Raw genomic sequence first — 21172 nt, 5'->3', positions numbered from 1 at the left:
ATAGAGAACATCATAAACAAAAAGATAAAGAGAGAAGTTTATTCTCCCTTCCCCGTTTGTAGCTCGCTGAATAAACAGCCTTCTGCAGCCACTCTCCTTCCTGGCTTACTACGCACGACAATTGATCATCACTAAGACACACAGAAGAGGGAGTTGCAGATGTTCACATTGATTTCACTGAGAGGTCATAGTGATTTTTTCTGAAGTTCCTAATGCACTAAAATCTGAAGAGAATTTCAGAGAGATTACAAATAGGACATGAGCCATCAACATAGTCTTTCAACTGCAATTGGGGAATTTCTTGAACACTGGGGGAAACAGGAGATTCCTTTATTGTTTTTAAGAAAGAAGTTGTTTCAACACTAAAAGATAATAAGGAAATTGACAGCATTTCTCAAAATAGTTCCCAAGAAACTTAGTGTGTATGTATATATGCATATATATACATGTTTTTATATTTAGATAAACACTAAATCCATCTCAAGATGAAGACAGCCTAATATTTTTACATTTCCAAAAGTAATGGGGATCATTAGAATTTGGGAATTTTGGAAAGCATGTGAATGCAATTAATGTCTTACCCTAAAGGAGTAATAAAAATTTCTTATGTCTCAGCCAGTGGTAGGGGTTTATTTCTATCATGAGTTAGTTTTGATAAGGGTATGGAAAACTAAATCTATGATGAGGTCAGGAATTTTAGATCATGAGGTGAGTTAAAAACAAAAGCAAAAACAAACACCACCAATTAGGCCATGATCTAAAAATATTTTGGAGCCAATCATACATGGAAAACATGGTTGTAATTTCAAAGCTAAATATTTCAAAAAAAAAATAAATAAATAAACATCTAGGGGTTCTAGGGGTTCCAGGGTGGCGTAGTTGTTTAAGTGACTGACACCTGGTTTTGGCTCAGGTGGTGATGTCAGGGTCATGGGACTGAGCCCTGCTTTGGGCTCCGCACTCAGCATAGAGTCTGTTTGGGATTCTCTCTCCTCTGCCCTTCCCTGCCGCACCCTATCTTTCTCCTTCCCTCTCTCCCTCTCTTTCTCTCTCTCAATCTCTTTAAAATAAATAATCTTTTTTAAAAAAGGTATAAACATCAAATAAACAAAGACTATATGCAATAATATTATTTTAAAGATTATTGGATTTTTCTGATATTTTCAACTCTGGAAACAAGATAAACCTGTTTTAATTTTCCTTCACATCAACAATTATTTTACTAAATCAACTTGGATTTTTCATGGAGCTGTTCAGTATTTTGTAGTATGCATTGTGCTTCCTTGTGGACCACAAATGATACCAAGTGGAAATTTGCCTAATAACCATTCTATTGTTTTGTAGGATTCAATTATAATCATAGATTTGGAAGATACCTTAGAGATCAGTCTAAACCAACTTCCTCATCTTTAAATTTTAAATACAAAAATTGTTTGTAAAACACTCAAAACACTTCTTTCCTAGCTTCTAGTTTGAAATTCTTATTATAACCAAAGCCTGTTTCCCTGAAATGTAGGTGAATAACTAATAAGAGAGATGGGGGAATAAATGAAAGAGAACGTTCACTCTCTGTTTTTCCAAATTGCTATTTACAGTTAAGGAACTTCATTGGTTTAACTGAAAATTCTTTGCATTTCTTGTGTAGCTAATAAGGTTGTAAATGACATTTTGCGTCTTTGCAGAACAGAGAGGAGACTTTAGTCAGATTTAATAGGTGTTGAAAATGGAAGGTGACGAGGCAGGATTACTTCTTAAGGTTGGCAGATGGAGAAAGAGGAATTGGGATTTGCATTCTTGGAGGAAGGGGGTTGCCTTGGCAGACGGCTGTAGTTTATGCTGCTTTTTGCTCCTGTAGTTGACAGCCCTTATTCTTGCTGTATTTTCACATTCTACTAGACCCAGGAGTCAATACCGGTGGTTTACAGTTTGATAATCTGTGTTCTCATTTTGTAGCAGGTAGAAAGGTCAAAGTCATTTTTACCGAAGTGGCAAAAATATGCTTCTGAAATATTATAATTCTGATTTAATTTGCCCATAATAATAATTTCCTAACCGAAATATGTCAAGTGGGTCAATTATTCTAAGGTGTTATGTTTTGGGGGGACAGCAGGTTAAGACATAATGATAATAGAATGCAAAGATACATAGAACTGCAAATATTGATCTATAGTGACTATAGAATTACTAGTACAGACCACTCATAAATTATATTAAGGTGTTTTGTAGATTTTTGTGAATGGACCTAAATCTCTACCAGCCTTAAACTTTATTGATTCTTTGTAAAAATTAACCTTGTGTGCTAAACAATATGAATTTACAAACTGTTTTTTGAAGCAATATTCATATGCGAGTTATGGGGTTTTTTTTTAATTCATTTATTTCGCTGTTCAACAGAAACTGTTCTACAAGTTAGAGATAATACCATGGTCCTGTGCTCAAGCGATCTTATGGTCTAGTAAATAAACCTGCTCTTATATTCTCTATTCTTTATGACATAAAATTTATATCATTAAATATAATTTACAGATTGATTCCTACAATCATAACTGCATATAATTGTATAATTTATAAATATATTTTTAAAAGTCAACCTATTAGTTTTCTTACCTGTAATTGAGTTGTTATTGTTGGAGAAGGTAGTAGGGATGATCGTATTGTGACTTTGCTTTGAAACTGATATTAATTGGGATGTTTTTGGAGTTTCATTCATTCATCAACTATTAATGAAAGCCTGAGATGTAACTAGCATGGAACATGTTTGTAAGTTGTGCATGAAATTATCTCCTTGCAAACATAAAGCCATCAGCATAGTCTTTGTATTACATTTAACAGAATTAGAAAAGATGAATGATATATTTGGTAGGAGATGAGAGAAGGATCCAAGAGTCATTCTATTCCTGGGGCAGCACAGATAAGTGGGAATCAGTTTCCCGCTCTCTTCAAGGCTCATTCTGGGTCCGACATGTGACATTTTCCTGTGATATAAGGTAACACGTTCCAAGCTCCCTTGATGTTTTCCAGGAAATACGACTTTTTAAAATAATTCAAATATTTATATATTTCAGTGATAATTACATTATTTTCAGAAAATGTATGAGGATCTTGAGATGATGTTTATGAGCCAAAAGTATTCCTCCAAAAACAGCCAGACAGATACATTTTCCTATATGTTTTCCCAAATAAAATAAGGCCAAAGTTAAATAAATATTTGCTCCAAAGCAATCGAAGTTGTAAGTATTAAGGTATGGGTCTATTCCTTAAAGGATTTATTCTTCATAGAGAGTATTATTAAGCTTTTCTTCTTCAAACACCAGTGTTTTTCTCTTCATATTTCTCTGTGCTCTGTCATGGAACAATTTAATTGCCTTCATATAATCCACAGTGATTGGCTTTACCCATGGTGTTTACCATTATTCCAGGTTATTATCCAGTGTTCTAGGATAATTTGTATTTGTCCTTTACAAATCATCTCATTACATTTTTTACTGTCACTATAATAACAAAATAAACCTAATGAATTTTTAATCATGCTCGGATTAATTTTAAGGATAGTAATATTTTTTAAGACTTTTCAACAGTGAACATCACATGGTGACAAAATGTTTCTGTTAGTAAACGTGGATAAAATACAACTTATTTTTACTATTACAATACACATTTCTATTTTCCCAAAATCTGTCAAGAGGAAAATCCAGACACTTCAGTTTAATTTATTTGCTAATAAGGTTAAATTAGCACATTTTAAAATACAAGTCAAATAATCATGAATTTAAATTGAACTTAAAAACTAAAATGACCTGTGTAATAATAATTGTCACAGTCACAAAGACTGAGTGCCTAGGTAAGTTTATCACAGAACAGATCTAACAGTTCATATTTTGTAAAGTAATCTGACTTACTCTTTCTTTTTCTACGATTTTTTTAGGTAAAGGAGCCACAGAAAAATCCTGCCATTCAGAGTGTTTCCCACTAGTGTTGGAAAACATTAGATCAGTCCCTGTCTGGGAAAAAATATTTTGTTGATTCTGTATTTTATGAAAATTTGCCCCTTTATCACAGACAAATACGAACAAACATTTTAAAATGCCAAATACAATGTTAGTCCTTTTCTAAATAGATTAACACAGGGACATTCCAAATGATTGCAAGTCAAAGGGAATTGCGAGATTGCTAAAGAAAAACTGGCAACCAAAATGGTTATTCTTCTACCAATATACAATGTACTATAATATACTATCCCAAATATGTATGTATATATCATTATAAGCTGGTTCTGGCCTCACAGGCAACTTTCAGTCTTCATATTCTAACCATTGTTTGCTACACTCAACTAGAAAACACAGATATTCTCCAACAACCTCTTACAAATGATAACCATGATGGCAATTGAAGCCACTTTCAAAAATACAAGCTTGACACAGATTTCTATAACAATAATACATTTTTTGTATAAAATACTATGTACAGAATAATGCTGAATAAAATGTTAGTGCTCTTTTAAAGCATTTCTTATAGATTTTACTTGATTTTTAAGAAAAAGAGTAGATATTCCAGCAATGTTACTCTTGTAGATAGTTGCTTTTTACTGGGTATTTACCGCTGCAAATATACAATCCTATATATTTGTTTTAAACTTTTTAAGTATTTAAGTGACTCCTCAGATGACCTAGTTACCAAAATGTTTTGAAAGAAGGAGGATGTTACTTTTATTAGGACGTGTTAGTGTTTGTGAGGTTCTATTTATAATTTTTAAAATTTAAAATTTTAAAATTTTAAAGTGCAACTTACTTTAACTTGGGTGGTCAAATTATTTTTTGTGTGATTTTGGAAAGGAACTCATTTATGGTTTTGAGAACTTATTGGTGCTTTATAATTTAATTATTCTACATTAAAATAAAACATTATGCAGAGAAATAAAGATAGTTTTACATGTTTCAAATACAAGGACAAATAAGGAATCAATTTTCATGTTTTAGTAAGGTGTTAGCATTTGCCTCAGTACCATCACTAAGGAGAAAAATACATAAATATTAGGTAAAATAAATTAACATCTAAAATTTTATTGTAGGAAATTTAGAGTCTTTAAAATTTACCATGGGCTAGTAGAGACATTCAAAAGAGCACCCAATTAGATTAATCAAATCTTGAATATGTATCAGATAGAACTTGAACTTGAAGAGACTTAAGGTTGCCATCAGGCTACCCTTACCTTATTTATTTTTTAAAGATTTATTTATTAATTTGAGGGACAGAGAGAGAGAGAGTGCATGCATACATGCAATTAAGGAGAAGGGCAGAGAGAGAGAATCTTAAGCAGACTCCCTGCTCTGCATGGAGCCTGATGTGGGGTCCATCTCGGGCCCCTGAGATCATGAACTGAGCTAAAACCAAGAGTTGGATGCTTAACCAACTGAACCACCCAGGTGCCCCCCTACCTCTTTATTAACTTAAAAATTTCCATTGTCACTTAAGTGTCACTGTTTTATTTTTTACATATTCCTTTCAAATTATCACTAAGTTTCAGAAAACTTAAAAAAGCAACTTTTCAGGCACCTGGGTGGCTCAGATGGTAAAGTGTCTACCTTTGGCTCAGGTTGTGATGTCTAGGTGCTGGGCTCCTGGCTCAACGGGGAGTCTGCTTCTCTCTCTCCCTATGCCTCTCCCCCTGCTTGTGCTCAATCTCTCTCTCTCAAATGAATAAATAAAATCTTTTTTTAAAAAGCAACTTTTCCTTGGAAAACAGTTTGTTACCTTGCCATAATTAATAAAGAATGGAATGACTATTGTTGAAAGGGTGATTATAAATGGTCTAGGCATTTCTAATATATAAATTGATCTTTAAAGACTCTTTTGAGTCAGATAATATAATTTGGAGAAGGTACCAATTGCAGAGCACAGAAATATCATTACTACAGTAACAGTGGGAGGAAATAAGAAGCTAGCGGGGGTCAGGAAGTCACATCCCTAATCAGTACTTTTGTGTACAAGTGAAGTTAAAACAAACTAGACAAAAGGATGTAAAGTTCTAAACTCAAAAGTTGTGAAAATTATTCTTAACTAGTAGAATAAATAAAGAAAAGGCAGGAAGTAAGGAAGCTGTTATGTGGGGCTTATGCCAAATTTGACTTAGTTTTGAATTATAGTACTACTGGGGATATAGCAAAAAAATGAGTATGTCTACGTAAGAAGATTAACATCATAAGCCTCCCTAAAGTTGGCATTTTTGTTATTTTACTAAACAAACAAACAAACAAGCAAAAAAACCCAGAAAAATCCAGAAAGTTTAGGATTTGAAGTTATCAAACAGAAATCCAAGTAAGATGGGTCAATATCATAAAAAATATATATAGTACATTATGTTAGGCCAATAAATGTTCAATGCATATTTTGTTTGAACACCCAGAATTAATCTGATGTGGCAAAATTACTTAAAGCATTTCCTGAGTTTCCTTTATGCATTTAGTCAATAGAATTGCATCATTCTTATCCTAAGCTTCCCATACATTGACCAGTTTAATTTATTTAGTAATTTGACATACATCCTCTTAGAGACTGATTTCTTTTGGTGCTCAACCTCAGCCACAGGATGAAATAGGAAATAGCAATAAACACACAGGTTCATAAGTTACTGAAGCTATAGCTTTCTAGGTCATATACTTGTGATACAAAGGAGTGATTTGTTAGTAACAAGCTTTAACATTTATAGACTATATTTCCTTAGCCACTTCTTGGAACTGAAGAATTCTAACTTAATTGCACTCTTTAAATCAGATTTACTATAGTTTTTTCCTTAGCAGCATTTCAAGAATCACCATATTATTCTCCAAGGGAATATCTAATGGAGTCTTTTAGCTTGGATCTTTCCTTTAGGCCCCACATGAAGAAATCAACTCAGAAAATATTAGGGGCGCCTGGGTGGCTCAGTGGGTTAAAGCCTCTGCCTTTGGCTCAGGTCATGATCCCAGAGTCCTGGTCCTAGTCCTGGTCCATATCAGGCTCTCTGCTCCGTGGGGAGCCTGCTTTCTCCTCTCTCTGCCTGCCTCTCTGCCTACTTGTGATCTCTGTCTGTCAAATAAATAAATAAATAAAATCTTTAAAAAAAAAAAGGAAAAAAAATAGTATTAGTTCCTCTCCAGAGGTGTTCACGAAAGCCCTTCTTCCAATGCCAGCGGTGGGGGATGGAACACGGGTGGAAGCAAGGCTTACCAAATTACAACTTTTCATGCTTATCTAGTCATCTTTTCACTATCTCATTAAGTGGTCAATGTATATTCAATTTGTAGATATGATATAAAGATTTTTGTTTCCTTACCTTATTTAATTTTCATCAGTGACAGAATAACTGGGTACTAATAAGTTAGATAGGCAAAATGAGGTTTACTAACACTTAAAGCCTCCTGCAGTGGTAGTCTAGAAACGAGTTTTTTGAAAAGATAAATATTCTCTCCCAAATCTCACTTTTTATTACTGGAATGATAACTGGGTGTTAGAAATAATGGGAGAAACTAATTTTTGTTCTCTCCATTGAAAGTTTTATTTTGAAAATTTATTACTTCTTCTAAATGACATGTTATTATGATTTTAACTGATCAGATACAACCCAAATAACCAAAATACTGTAAATTCTCATGAGATTAGAAATCATCTAGTTTCTTTTCACAGCTTCTCTTTTTGATCCAATGATCAATTTACCAAAATATTAGAGACTATAATCTTTAGCTATATATCCTATAACACATCCTACATTCTCATTGCTTAATTTTGAATTATTACTATATATCCTTAAATATGACTTTCTAGAATATTCACTGACCATATAGATAACTAGACAATAATTTATTTTTGCTCAATGGATATTTCAAGATCAAAAATTTTTTGAAGACTTTTAAGAAAAAATTATCTATTTATTTGAGAGAGAGAGAGCCTAAGGTGTGGGGAGAGGCACAGAGGGAGGGGGCAAGTAGGCTCCCATCTGAGTGGGGAGCCTGACATGGGGCTTGATCCCAGGACCCTGAGATCATGACCTGTGCCAAAGGCAGATGCTTAACTGACTGAGCCTCTTAGGAACCCCTCAAAAACCTTTAGATTTAAACACATAATTGTCCTACTATTTCTCTATATTTTTAGTATAGAAATTTGTATGCTTAAGAGAAAATTATCATTACTCAGAATAATTCTCTATTATGGTTTTCTTATGTATCTTTTGACCTTATTCTTGTCATGTCTTACTACTACAACATATTGGCCTTCCTGTTGTTCTTTAGAAGTATTAGATACTATTGAGGAGGAAGACCTTCTTCTGCCTGGTGATCCTTCTAGCTGGACTTAGAGTCAAATTGCCATGAGACAAACTAACAGGAGAAAATCAAATTTAATGGTATATGTATGGGGAAATCCCTATAGACATAACATTCCAAAGACAATGCAACATGAAGCTTACATGGACTCAGGTGACAGGTAGGGTCTGAGAATATAAAGGGAAGAAGGGCCTTTAGCTGGAAAGTTAAAGGACTTGTTTTGAAAACAAAGGTTGCCTTATTATGCAGATAAGTCTCTTAGGTAAAGAAAGTCTCTGGTAATAGCTCTCTTCTTAATACAGGGTCTACTTTCCAGTCTAAATTCAGGCAGCTGAGGACCAGAAGAGAGTTTTCCCAGCACTACTAGATTTTTGATTACTTTTAACTCAAAATAATATTCATGTGAAGTGATTTAACTTGGGGTAGCCTGCCCTTGGGCTGTACGGTATTTACCTGATACTGCCATAGGGCCTCTACACTTCCTTTGCCCCTGCCTGGAATTATCAATCATATAATATCTATATGGTTGGCTCCCTCACCTCCTCAAGATTTTTGCTCAAATGTAATCTTTTCAGGGAGGTCTGCCATGACTTCATTTAAAGTTGTAGATTCCAATTGCCACAAACCATCTCCCTTTCCCTTGTCTAATTAATTTTTATGCCATACTTATCACCATATTAATACTATATTTATATATAATATCTATCTATCTATATATATATAATTTTTTGAACACTTAAATGTTCTTTCTTTTTTGTTGCAATGTAATTGACATATAACATCGTATTGTATTGGTCTTAGGTATAAGCATAATGATTTGATACATGTATATATTACAAAATGATTAACACAGTAAGGTTAGTTACTGTGATTTTTTTCCTCATGATAAGAACTTTTAGGATTTATCTATTTAGCAATTTAAAATATACAATGCAGTGTTGTTAACTGTAGTCACCATGCTGTACAATACATCCCCATGACTTACTAATCTTATAATTGGAAGTTTGTATTTTTGACCACTTTCACTCATTCCCCCTTCGACCCTCCTTTGTTTATGGCAACTACCAATCTGTTTTCCGCATCTATGAATTTGTTTTTCTGTTTGTTTTGATTCCACATATAAGTAAGATTATACAATATTTCATTTAACATGATGCCCTCAGTATGCATCCAAATGTCACAAATGTTGTCACAAATGTCAGAATTTCCTTTTTTTAAAGATCCAAATAATATTCCAGTATATGTAAGTATGTGTGTGTGACATTTTCTTTACATTTTTAAAATTACTTTTGTATATTTCCCCCAGTTATAAGCTAAATTTTATGAAGGCTTTTTTTTTTTTTTTAACTATTTTGTTTGTTAGTGTATCTCCAGTGTCTAGAATAGTTCCAAGTCAGCAGCAGGCACTTACTTATTGAATGCATTCGTTTTTTATTGGCATAATTTTATCAAGTCTTCAAAGATTTAAAATTGTCTTTGTCAATTAAAAAATGCACGTTTAATTCACTCAAAAAAGTATTATTTTTAACATGCTTTCTATGTATCAAGACTTTTGTCAGGCATGTTGGTTACAGAGAATTAAGTGCAAGATCTTTGCTGTAAGAGCTTCCTTCTGATTGGAATTCAATGATATTAATAAACCCTCAAGGTCAGTCACTGTAATGGAAGTTGTGGAGCAGGGAGAAGCATACCTAAGATGACATGAAAATAAGAATCGACTTGTAATCATGTGGACCTATTCAAACTGCTTAACATCACTCTATCATTGGTCCTCACCTATAAAATAAGGATAAAACCTTCCTTGTGGTATTTTGTGGGGAACAACTTTGGAAATAAAAATAGATCAGCCAGCTCTGGTTTGCATGTGGTAGACACACATTTAAAATTAATCTATTCCCTTTGTATTCTTGGATTCTACCTAATAACTTTTCAGCATTCATATATCAAATGGTAAAAATAATAGACACATGGAAGTATAAAAATTCAATGTTGGAGTAATATTATAGATAAGCTAAAATCTGATAGGCAGGGAATCATTTTGAATTAATTAAGATTAATTAATTAAAATTAATTATAATTATATTTTATATTATAATCAAATTATAATATATACTTTTATATAATATATAATGTATAACTATAATATGTAAAGCATAATATTTTATATTATAATTATAATTAAAATTGTGTTTTTCTAGTAGTATATATAATAGATTTAGAAATGAGGAAATGGAAGTTAAGTTATGCTAATATTTCACAGGAATATTAATGCTGATTTTAGGAGATTAAAAAAATGAACTTGTAGGAGAGATATTATAGATGTAGAATCTGCTAAACTTGGAATATTATTACATATATCAATCAGGATGGAAAAGGAGAAATCAGAAATGACCCCAGGGCATTGATTATGAACAGAGGCATCAATGAAAACAGAGACTGGCTATGGGGTGAATGGTGAAGAGACATGATGAATATAATTTGAATATAATTGTAAATATAATGAATTTGAAATACACAGTAGACTGCTCTTTCATGCAGACAGAGAAAGAAGGTTAGAGGACACTTGTAGGTCTTTGGGGTACACTGGAAGACAAAGAAGAAGAGATTTAAAAGAATGAGTAAGAACTTGTCAAGAATAAACACATTTATAGAATTATCAAGAAGGACAAAAATAGCAACAAGGGTAATTAGTAATTCAACAGGAACAAATTTAAGAATAAAGGGATTTTCCAAATAGGATTTCCTCAGATGTAAGAAGGAAATAAAGAAGGGAAGGAGGAAGGAAAAGGAAAGATAAAGCTGTGAACATTTTGTATAGGAAGGGACCCAAATATAAAGGGAAACATCTTGGAATCTTTGAATGTCTTGATGGTGGAAAATTGGCTGCAGAGTATAGGAGGCCTGGAGAAGTTTGGGAACTTGTAGAACACGGGTAAGATTATGGATTGCTACTAGATCAGTGATTGGCAAGGGTATTGAGAGTTGGGGAAAGACTCTGTGAAGCCCCAGGAAATTCTTTAACGCACATTCATGGTGGTGTCAGGCAGCTGAGCTTGACTGTTTGGAAGCATACAAATGTATGGTTGGTAGGTTTTCAGGAACAGAATGAATTAAATGTCTTTTAGCATGGTAATATTATTGAGTAGGAGAAAGCCTACGTTTTTGAGGCAGTGGGGAAGAATCTGAGGACTAAACGAGACTATCATGGAATGCATTGAAATCACAACTTTTCCTCAACACACAAGTAGCCATGCAATTGTCTCTTCCATTTACTTCTCAGACTCCTATAAAAGGCAAACACTTCACCTCAGATAAAGGGATGCACCCTCCTTATTCAAAGGGAAGCAGAGGAACTAATATCATTAACAATTCTTATGATTGATTCACAGTCATTTGGAGGTACATAGATTATCAAATGATGGCATTCTTATCAAAAACAACATGGTAAATGTAAAAGCTTGCACAAAAGAAATGAAAGTTAAAAAATTTAAAATAAGCAAAGAGTCAAGGTTACACCATTGAGAATGACTAATTTTAATTTTTTGACAAATTTTAATTTATCATATGCTAATTCTTAATTAATTATGACTTTTAGACACCCCACTAACAAATTTTAAGGCAATTCAAATAGTTTACAGTTTTATCTATTCCTCACTGAGAATAGAATCTTCTTTTTTCTTGTATATTTATATTTTACCTTCCTCAGTTAATGTTCACATCACTATTTTGGTATTAGTTGCATTTCCTACATTTAAAAATTATATTATGTATAAATTTGGAAAAGATTTAAAAATCAAGAGGAATAAAAATGTTTTAAAATACTTACCTAAAGTTACTTTCTATATTTTCTAAATTTTTTGTGTAGATAATTTGCATTTTAAAAATTGGGTTGTAATTATACTACATATAGAAACCTAAATACATTTTTCTCTTTGCCAACTTTTAGCTATTTTTTGTTTAGAACACAATAATTACATTATTTGTTAATGATTATATAATTTTTAAAATTAATATTTATTTTTACTGCATAAGAACAACCTAGTGGATATAGTGACTTCTTTCTCCCCTTTTATTGCTAGCTTTGGACTGCCTTAATTCTCATAGAAGATAAAAATAAACCAAGAGAGAAATGTTAGCAACAGTCTACTCCAGTTGCTTCAGATGCCAACCAACCTACTTAGGACCCCAGAAAAACAAACATCTATTCTGCCATCATCCTAAATTTCCTCCAGGCAACAATGCAAATAGGTAGAATGGAAAAATATAAATATGCAAACGCAAGATTTATTTGATTACTGCCATCATTACTAATTTAGGCATATCACTTTTATTGCATCTGGTTGCTTCTGACTATCTGTACTTAAGTATATCTTCTTGGTGATCATCTTCCTATAATTCAAAATTTTAGTTGTTTTCAATGAGTATTTTGACATTGCTTTAAGAAGTAGAATGCATTGGCCATAAGGAATATAAATTTTTAAAATGATATGGCCTGTTCCGAATGAAGCAAACCTGAATTCTGGGCTTCTTGCGGGGGGAAACAAGTAAATGTTCCTTGAACACCTCTTTCATTTTTTGGACAAAAATCGAATGAACAAAATGAATACTCAGAAAATGCTGGTATTTTAGTTAAATTTGTCTTTAATGGATTTTGTCAAGGAGAACTTATACTAAGAAAGATCTGAAAAGATTAAGAACATAAACAATTCATCAGAAAGAAAAGAAAAATAATAACTTTCTTGATTGCATGTCACAGTCTAAATGTACACTTCCCCAATAGTATCCATATGGCTCTGAATTCTGTAGCAGCTTTTACTAATGCCAGTCAGTCAATAAGCATTTTCTGAAGACATCTTTGGGATATGGTGCTTTGCTAGGAACCCAAATCTTTTCTCCTGATAAATCTGAAAAATAATTTAGTGAGAAATGCAAACTACCTTCACACTTATCTCCCACTGTATATGGTAGAGAAAGAAGGGAAGAATGACAACATATATCAGCTTTTAAAATTTTATTTATTTTTTAAAAGATTTAATTTTTTTAAAATTTTTTTTAAAGATTTTATTTATTTATTTGACAGAGATCACAAGTAGGCAGAGAGGCAGACAGAGAGGCAGGAAGAGAGAGAGAGAGAGAGGAGGAAGCAGGCTCCCCGCTGAGCAGAGAGCCTGATGCGGGGCTCGATCCCAGGTCCCTGAGATCATGACCTGAGCCAAAGGCAGAGGTTTAAGCCACTGAGCCACCCAGGTGCCCCAAAAGATTTTATTTTTTTATTTGACAGAAAGAGACAAAGCGAGAGAGGGAACACAAGAGCAGGAGTGGGAGAGGGAGAAGCAGTCTTCTTCCCACAGAGCATGGAACCTGAGGCGGGGCTGCGGGGCTTAATCCCAGGACTCTGAAATCATGACCTAAGCCCAAGGCAGACAATTAACAATTGAGCCATCCAGGCACCGAGTTTTTTTAAATCTTTAAATCAGAACAGTTACCACAGACAATTTTGGACCAGAGCTGAACCCTAAACACTTTTTGTCTTCCTGGTCCTACTGCTCCATTAAATAAATATTCGAAATTATATGTTAAGCCTGTGTTGGTATAAAGGCAAATATATTGGGGCACCTGGGTGGCTCAGTGGGTTAAGCCTCTGCCTTCAGCTCAGGTCATGATCTCAGGGTTCCTGGAATTGAGTCCGGCATTGGGCTTTCTGATCAACAGGGAGCCTGCTTCCCCCCTACCCCGCGGGGAGCCTGCTTCCTCTTCTCTCTCTGCCTGCCTCTCTGCCTACTTGTGATCTCTCTCTCTCTCTCTCTCTCTCTGTCAAATAAATAAAGTCTTAAAAAAAAAAAGACAAATATATTAATGATATATATTAAACATTTTATACTTAGGAGTACAGATTTTCTTCTCAGTTCAAAAGAAATTAAAACAGCTCCTAGGCTGTTAAAAATAATGTGGGCCTTTCCTAAGCACTGTGACTAATGGGTCTACTTCCTCTACTTTATAACAAGTCACAATCCAATTAACATTTTACCTCCCCGCTTTGAAATCATTTAATGCTTCTGGATATTAAAGATGTGGGAATTTTGAAGCTGTTAATGGTGGCTGCATTTGCTGGATCTCCTTGGATGATTCTGTTGTTTGTTTTTTAATCTTATTTTCTCAGAGTGAAATGGACATGAAATAGGATGTGGAAGTCCCCTCGAGTGTGTAATTTAAAGATGCATATGCAAACCTGAACTTGCTAATGATTATTCTCTTGTGTCTTCTTTGCAAATGACAACAGTTGTTAACTGTGTTGTCAAAGGATTTTTACAGGTATGAGAACCATTGCTTCAGCCTGTGAAATGGGCTCGAAGGACCACTGGATATTCACTTACACCTGGGATGTTATTTGCAATATAGAGTCCAACCATCAAATCAAAGTTTCTCAGAGTGGAGCCTAGGAAATTTATTTTAACAATATCTGTAGGTGTTTCTTATGGATTTAAAATGTGAGACCCAAATGCTTAATAATAAAATCTCTTGAAAGTCTGAGATTTTATGATTTTAAGATCACAACCTATAAATAAAAATGAAGTATATACTGGGGTAATATATTAGGAGTAAAGTGGCCCAGACTTGCTTTACCTATTGAATATAAAAGGGAAGTAACTTCCTTTGTCCCCTCTACCCCCCGCCTTTATTTTCACTGTTGAAGGCAGGAAAATTGCATCTGAGTCACATGTGGAGCCTAATTGAGTGCTAACAGAGAATTTTCCTCGTGTGTTTGATTGTACACAGGGATGCTACTTCTTAGATGCCTGTGGTGTTTATGGCCTGCATGTTGCCTTGATCTAGGGCCTCTGGGATTCATTCAGTGCTTTGATGATGCACTAAATGGCACCTAATGCTTTGTAAGAGTTCAAGAATCTTCCTTGTTGTTTAATTCATTCCCAGTGAGTGACTCTGGAGTAGAGGAGACAAGAGTTTATCCCGCTGGTATTCACTTACTCGTGCAAATAGACATTAAAAAAAAAAATACTATCTCCTGCATGAGAACACACTGAGAAGGCCTTACTGATAGATTTTCATTTTTTACAAAAAGATAGATTTTTGTTTGTTTCTAAAGAAAGATTCAGTTTTTATGGATTAGCATAAGATATGCCTGCAGAAAATTTGGAGACATAAACAGGTAAAGATGATATTAGACAACTCTAAGATCTTAACACTTAGCTCTATCCATTGTTAACAGTTTGGTTCTCTCCTTTCTGAAGGTCTGTGATGCATTACAAACCCACACACATAGTCACATAGGTGAGACACACTGTATTTATGATTTTATCCCTTTTAAAATAATATAAAATTATTTGAAACTATTTGTATCAGTTGCATAATATTCTATCTTATGGATTCACATTATAATTATGCGCTACTCTTACAGGAAATTCAGAGTCTTTCTAACTCTGCTCTATTGTGGATACCTATTAAACTGTATTTTTAATTATACCCTTAGAAAGATGAAGTAATTAACATTACACTTGCTGAAAATAGGGTATTTTTTAAATTAGTGTACATGTTATAAGATCAGTTTTCATAAATAATCTTTCATTTTTATTGCAAAACTAACAAACATTAGTCTTGAGAGGAAACACTTGTAAAGTCTCTTGACATTTGAGATATTTGACTCAATGACTGAAAAAAAATTATATGGTGGTGGAATCTATGGCAATGACTAATTGGAATACTGAGTAAGAGAAAGTAATATTTCAAAATGTCCACCATCTTGTTAATATGACATTATGGCTTTAGAAACCCTATAGTAAAGAAAATCATTAGGTTACCAAAAATTAAGGAGCTGGGGTAAGCATACAGAAATAGGAAAGGGAAATAGGAAATAGGAAAGAAAATAGAAATAGGAAAGACTGAAGAGTCTAAGAGAAAATTAAAAAAAAAAAAAAGATTTGAAAAGAAAGGAGATTTATAAATCTTAGGCCTGTCGAAAGATTTGAATTTATCACCTATTGCTGAGGTAGATACGTAATGTGTTGTGGCAGAATAATAATGCCTCTTGGATAGCTACCATTTACATGTAGTGTAATCATGAAAGACTTCAAAGATAAAACTGAAAAAGGAATTTAAGTCTTCACCCTTAGCCTCATCACAAAAGGAAAAAAAAATTTTTTTTCTAAGATTTTATTTATTTATTTGAGAGTCAAAGAGTGAGAGCAGGAATGAAGTGGGGGCAGAGGGAGAGGGAAAGCAAGACTCCCCACTGAGCAGGGAGCCCTGAGGCAACATGGGACTCAGTCCCAGGGCCCTGAGATCTTAACCTGAGCTCAAGGCAGATGCTTAACTGACTGAGCAACCCAGGCATCCCAAGGAAAATAAAAAGTTTTAATTAGGTGCTTATGCAGTCCAACATAGAGAAAAGAAAGAGGGAGGTTATAGGAAGGGAAGAAGTTCATTTAAAAAAAAAAAAAAAAGGTCAATATTAGGAAGTTAGCTATGACTAAGTCTTTCTAAGACTCTGTTTTCTGAGAGACTGAATAAAGAGAATAGACATAATTTAACATTACCCAGAGGAGGTAATTTTGCAGCTCTGTTTGTATTAAGTACCAGTTTTTATACTATCAGGAGAATGACTCATTAATTGCATCACCATGATCCCCGGGATTTCGGTCCCTGAACCCAATTAGTTTACTAAACTGGACAATTTCAACACAGGACCTAGGATCTCTGTTGGAACTATAGGGGAGGAAAAATGTTATATCTACCTTGCTAGGTTATTTTGGCTGGTCTATTCATTACACGGACACAAGACAGACTAACAGGAGAAAAACAAGGTTAATTACATATGTTCAGGAGCCCCATAAAAAACTATGGGACCTAAGGACTAGTTGAAGTTTGTATGCCATCTTGAGCTAAGAAATGAGGGAGGGGCCTGGGGACTCAAAGGGGAGGAGGATAATTCACATGACTTTAAGGAGAGCAAATATCTGGTAATTAAATGTTTGCGCTGCCGTATAGGTAGGTCTTTCGGATAAAAAGTTATCTCGGCTAATAGGTCTCTTTTTGGGTGAGCCCCCCCTTCCCCCCATCTAAATTCTTTTAGGCAGTTAAGGGAGAGAGAAAAGTTTTTCTTGAGTCTGCTGGGTCTTGATTGCCTTTAGCTCAAAATAATCCGTACGCCAAAGTGGCATATGACAGGGTCATCTATTTTGCTTCCTTTCAGTCCCACTTTTGAAACTTTCTCAAGAAGTTTCACAGCCCAGAATTTGAGTTGATAGGTTGCTGTATCTCATTGAAATAATCTCTCAGTCCTTAGCCCAAAGAATAGATCAGTTTAGTTAAGTAGTTGTGTCTCATTTTAGGAGGCAGTGATGCAGGTGGGCTCCCGAAGTTAGGCCTATGGTGCAAGCAATCAGGTATTTAATAAGAAGTATTTCTATGGAAACAAGAGGAAAACAATGGGTATGAAGTGGAGCGGGCTGTAATCTCAGTTTCTGAGTTATGAATGTAACCAGTCAAGGTCTAGCTTGGAGGGTTTTTAGAGGAAGGACAGGGAGAGGCAATCTGATAGATTTCCCTGACTTGTAATTTGACTGTCTCTGATAATCTTTTGAGGGGTCCATATAGCAATAGGCATAAAGATTTCCCATATATGGGCTATTGGGTTGATTTCCCTGAAATTTATATCAAGTTGCCCAACCTCAGCTTGCATGGTTTTGGAAAAGGGGCTTCTTTAGTTCTCAATGACTCCCAAAGCTGAAGGGTGGGAAAAAAATGGGAAATGTTAGTTTGAAGCGCTTTAGCCAAATATCAAGGATATTAAAAGATTTTAGGATCCAGTCCAGTGTAGAGATGGAACCTCAAAGACCGTTCATGGCACTAGGATCTGATACCTACCAAGGTATGTTACTGAAGCGTAAGTTTTCTCTCTACCATCACCTGCCTATTTATCAAGGATAACCACAGTGAGATCAATTCATTTGCAATTTAAATCTAGTTTTAAAACATTTGGCCTGTTTATTTACATAAGAAGCAAGACTAGTAATTGACCAGGTATCTTTCAGTCTCCTTTGCTGGAACTTTTCAGAAGGAATCTCAGATTGGACTTTTAAAAGCCTCATCAGACTAAGAAATCAAGCCAACGATTCCCCATCAGACTTTGGCTGCAGCATCTATACATTTGGGTGAATTCCTCCTCTCTTCTTGAGTCCCCTGAATATCCTGAATTTTCTGTCCCTGCTAGGAAATGACCTTCCTTTCTCACCTGGTAAATTCATTGGGAACCCTGTAAACAGGGTACCTGCACAGTATTTCCTAGGAGTTTTATTGGCTCCATAAAGTCAACATTGGTTCCTTAAAGCTGTCTGGTTATATCTGAGTATGCATGTGTCTCTCAGACATTTCTGATGTCTTAGCCTTAGTAATATAACCAATATTTCTAATTGTGTCCTTTTACAAGGAAAACAGAGTCTCACTGAACGTCTGCAAATAACTAACTGTAGTGCCATAAAAAGAATACTCAGGCGTTTTCCAACTCTGAAGGGATCAGGTAGAAAAAGTAAGCGTTTCATCTTTGTTTACGAAGATATATTTTACCAGTTTGTTGTAGGCCATAGTGAAGAGGAAAAAAAAACTTTCATTAAATCTGTTAAAACAAAAACATTAAAGAACAAGCAAGATCATAAAAAGAATCATAATCATCTTTCTCAGTTCATGCAATCCCATGTAATTAATACTTGTTCTTCTTGAATCCAGTTTCCATTAGCTTTGGAAATTCAGTTTTATGATCTTAAAATTATCAGGAACCTGTATTCTAGAGTGCTTTCCTTGAGTTTCCTTGAAGATGAAGCACTTTTGCAAACACTTTTGAAAAAGCTCACGGTAAAACAGTAAGCATCTGTTAATGACAAGACTTCAAAATGACCATGAATAAAGGCCTGATGAGAGTTTACTATAATGCAGTTGATGAGAAAATTTGCTTATTTCTACAAGACAAAACATTTTAGGGTAATGACTGGAATTATGACTGATAACATTATACCAGGACATACTAGATTTTTAGGGGGATTCATCTAGTTTATAGAACAATACAACATGAAGAAGGAGAACTTTTGGTCAAATTGGATCATAGGTCACTGTGAAATAATTATCCATTTAACCATAGTGGCAAAGACTTCAAAGGCCAACACAAAAAATTAAATAGTTATAAAAAACAAACTAAAAAAAACACTCTAACTCTTCTAATAAAGACTCAACTTTCTTAAGTAATCAAAGACCTGACACAGACACAGGAAATTATTTTGATTAATTAAACACAAAATCCTTGTTCTTTTAGGCAGACTACTTTATAATATAAAGGAAAAAATTTTAAAATATCTTATAAATAACAGAGCAATAGTCCAAGAAAACTTTGTCCTTTTAAGAGAGAGAAAAAAACAAGTTTTAATTTTGTACCAGTGCACTTTTAATATTAAAATTAATTTAACTTAATTAAGTTTTTTCTAATCATAGCCAGCTTGACCACAAATTAATATTCCTTTCTAAAGATTCTTTTTTCATAAGCCTTCTGTAATTTTCTTTTTCACATTCAGATTTTGTCTTGTTTTTCTCTTTCTCACTTTAAAATAAGGAGCATCTCCTTAGGCAAAATTATTTTCTTTTCCCTCAACAAAAGTGCATTTTCACATCTCATACCCCTTCTTACCAAAACATATTTAACTTAGCTTGTATACAGAATTGTTTCCCTTGTCTTTTTTAGTTGTTTCGACTACAATTGTTAATTAGAATTCTCATTACTGAACTTGGTTCTCAGTGAGGGCAAGTGGCTCACCTTTAGAAACTTTAACTAAAAAGTAAGCAATTGCAAACTGTCCGTTACACCAGAATTCTTCACACTGGCACATTTATGAATGTATTTCATATTTTCTAAACATACATGCTTCCTTATAGTATATGTTTTATTTTCAGTGTGGCATGAGTGTTTACTAATAGACCCAAAGATCCTTTAGTTCTTCTGTAAAAAGAAGCCAAAAGGAGATAAATTTATGTTCAGAAATTAATGCCTCAGGATTTTATATTATTCATAAATGATCTGAATAATTGACAAACTTATCATTTAGCTTAACTTAGCAAAACTTAAAGGTTTCAGGCTACCAAAAAAGATTTGGGGAAACTATTTGAAAAAGTAACCTAAAGACTTTGTATTCTATTTATATCTGTGTAAATCATTTGCTCTTAACAATTACATTTAGATTACTCATGAAAACTTCATGAGATATTAGACAAACTCAGCCATCATCCAGCCTATTTTTCTTACAGACAAATTCTTGTAAGATATCTAATATAAATTTACTGGACTAGTAAACCGAGGCAGAAAAATGTCATATGTCTGTGAGTTTATATTATACTATTATATTCAGTGTTGATAACTCTAAAGTCATACCTTTTGTAATTAAACTAGTGAATGTAAACTAGCTTTTTTTTTTTTTTTTAAAGATTTTATTTATTTATTTGACAGCCAGAGATCACAAATAGGCAGAGAGGCAGGCAGAGAGAGGAGGAAGCAGGCTCCCTGCTGAGCAGAGAGCCCGATGTGGGGCTCGATCCCAGGACCCTGAGATCATGACCTGAGCTGAAGGCAGAGGTCCAACCACTGAACCACCCAGGCGCCTGAAACTAGCTTTAATATTGAATATCTTTCCAGCTGATATGAATCTGAAATGCATTTGGGCTACTTTCTGTTATATTTCTGAGAACTTTAAGAATGCAAAATTTATAAGCCCTTAATTTTAAGCCAATTAGATAGAACTCTTTACAAATTAATTTTGGCAATATTATCTGGAGGTAGAAAAATATTATATGGTATACAAATATAGACATACATAAACATA

The 21172-nt window shown here is 34.0% G+C and overlaps 1 non-coding gene across 1 annotated transcript; it reads right to left on the bottom strand.

Annotated features, from left to right (window-relative positions):
* Window positions 1-20042: 20042 nt before the first annotated feature.
* LOC132003055 (small nucleolar RNA SNORD103/SNORD85) lies at window positions 20043-20122 on the bottom strand. The gene has a single exon (XR_009400127.1). It is a non-coding gene; the product is annotated as a small nucleolar RNA SNORD103/SNORD85 (small nucleolar RNA).
* Between the last annotated feature and the right edge of the window lie 1050 nt (window positions 20123-21172).

The sequence above is a fragment of the Mustela nigripes genome, chromosome 15 (genome assembly GCF_022355385.1).
Source record: "Mustela nigripes isolate SB6536 chromosome 15, MUSNIG.SB6536, whole genome shotgun sequence".
In the NCBI taxonomy this organism is placed as follows: Eukaryota; Metazoa; Chordata; class Mammalia; order Carnivora; family Mustelidae; genus Mustela; species Mustela nigripes.
The sequence above is the reverse complement of the archived record's forward strand: the minus strand, read 5'-3'. Positions and strand labels throughout refer to the sequence as shown.